The 2500-nt window shown below is 39.3% G+C and overlaps 1 protein-coding gene across 1 annotated transcript in view; it reads right to left on the bottom strand.

The window, feature by feature from the left end:
* gria4a (glutamate receptor, ionotropic, AMPA 4a) overlaps positions 1-2500 on the bottom strand; it is a 59020-nt gene that overhangs the window by 54846 nt on the left and 1674 nt on the right. The window lies entirely within an intron of this gene.

Raw genomic sequence — 2500 nt, 5'->3', positions numbered from 1 at the left:
CTCTGTTCTCACGCAAACTTATAGCAGCTATAAACCGTCGTTTCTTCACCAGCGCCCCTGTTTCCTCCGTCTCTTAAACGCAAATCGCAAACTCTTCGATCGTAAAGAACGTTTAAAACTTTACGTCTAACTGTTACGAAGCTTGAACACTGTAGACTCCTAAAAATTAACCTAAATACAAAGAAAACCTCGGTGAATTTGAGTTTGAATCTCAATCTGAATTTGAGTTTGAATCTAAATTTGAGTTTGAATCTGGATTTGAATCTGAATCTGAATCTGAATCAACCCTTCCACTTATCCTACATGAACCGTATTGTACATCACCGTGGTCATGAACCATTAAGTTCAGGTAATCAACACACAACATGCGATAGGATAAAGATAAGAATCAAACAGAGAATGAACCAATACATGATAACGATGCTTAATAACATCACATTGGACTGAAAGCTTTTTTTTGTGTGGTCCTTATATACTGTGGGCTTAACAGGAGTCATGTGGCCTGGTTGTAGTTTGTGAAATTCAATGCAGTACAGACACAGTTAGTAACGTCTCCGAGGTCAGATTAACACACGTGTGTTTAATCAACACCTAAACACCTGCAATCAGAATAAAGAATTCACACCTTTAGGGGTGTAAGTCATTTCTAAATAATATACCGTGGCTAAAAACGTCAGCAGAAGGAAGCGAACACTATATATAATAATGATATATAATTTAATCACAATGATTCTTGAAAAATTTGATGTAATGCCGTAAAAACTTCTACACGTGACGTCCATATACGTGCTATGATGGATTTTTATATTAAACAATATCTTAAAAACACATTTGGGAGGCACCAGTGATTAGGGAATGGATGGAGGGATTTCTGGAAAAAAATAAAATAAATAAAATAACACACACAAACCATGAAGAATGTAAGCGCTGAGAAGTTTCAGATTATTATCCACACAATGCCCCAATTAACCTATTTAGAAAGCATTCGCCGATTTCTGTCCTCTGTGGCATTAAGCCCTATTTGAGCCGGATTAGTTTCCCACTGTGGATGTAATATAATCGAAGCGATTCTGGACGAGATTTTTATACATGCGACCCAGGTCTGTATTTGGCAAACGTGTTGCTGGTTCATCAGCCTCAGCATCCACCTCACAGTAGTGTAATAACTAAACCCTCGCTGTGGTCTGATCTAAAGCCAGCTCCAGAGTTAGGCAGAATTTCTGCGCTATTTCGATCTCGATTTAAACCCAGTCTCATTCTCATTCTGTGCTCAGAGCCACGTTTGATCCCAGTGCTGCATGTGTCCTTCTCAGCACGGGTGATCCCACAATCCTCCAAACAGCAACATGAAAAAACTGGTGACGAAGAAATACTCGACGCACCGTGAGGATTTAATACCGGAAATGTGCACGTACCTTAGAAGAAAAGAAAAAGGAAAGCCAAATGAAATCGATAATAACTCCTGGAGTGCGTCATTTATTAATAGCCCAGTTAAAGTGCACTAAAAGATTCTTTTTTGCATAGATGAAAAAAAAATTATGCTGATTTTTTTAATAGATAAAATGATTTATTTTTATTACCAACACTCTAAGTGACTGTAAGCATCGCAGATGAGTCAGCTTATCCTTCACACCATGAGAAGGGCTTGACAACGCCAGCCATTATTTTTCACATAATTCCACGATTAGCGAATTAACACACACACACACACACACACACACACACACACAGGTTTAAACACTACATCGTGGCGGTGAAGACCACATTTTTGTGTTTCTGAGCATTTCTTTTCAGCCCTGAACACAATTCTGTATGTGTTAAAGCCACGCCCCCTTTTAACCCAGGCAGCAACTGAACCACATAAACCCCTCCCTCTCTGGCCTGTCTTTGGAATCAACAGCTATCATCTTTATAAGCCCTTTACCTTCTACAACTTTTAATGACACTTATCATTGCCATAAGCCACACCCCCTTACCTTCTACAGCTTTTAATGACACTTATCATTGCCATAAGCCACACCCCCTTACCTTCTACAGCTTTTAATGACACTTATCATTGCCATAAGCCACACCCCCTTACCTTCTACAGCTTTTAATGACACTTATCATTGCCATAAGCCACACCCCCTTACCTTCTACAGCTTTTAATGACAATTATCATTGCCATAAGCCACACCCCCTTACCTTCTACAGCTTTTAATGACACTTATCATTGCCATAAGCCACACCCCCTTACCTTCTACAGCTTTTAATGACGCTTATCATTGCCATAAGCCACACCCCCTTACCTTCTACAGCTTTTAATGACAATTATCATGCCACACCTCCTTCTAATTTTTATATCACCCTTTCAGTGACCTTATTAAATGCCACCTACCATCGTTATAAAGTGTCATTGCCATTTTATTAATCAACACCCATTGTAAACCACGCCCACATATGTACAAACCACACCTGTAAACTTCATAAACCACGCCCACATCTTTACAATAGACTCCTG

The sequence above is a fragment of the Tachysurus vachellii genome, chromosome 15 (assembly GCF_030014155.1).
Source record: "Tachysurus vachellii isolate PV-2020 chromosome 15, HZAU_Pvac_v1, whole genome shotgun sequence".
NCBI classification, from domain to species: domain Eukaryota; kingdom Metazoa; phylum Chordata; class Actinopteri; order Siluriformes; family Bagridae; genus Tachysurus; species Tachysurus vachellii.
The sequence above is the reverse complement of the archived record's forward strand: the minus strand, read 5'-3'. Positions and strand labels throughout refer to the sequence as shown.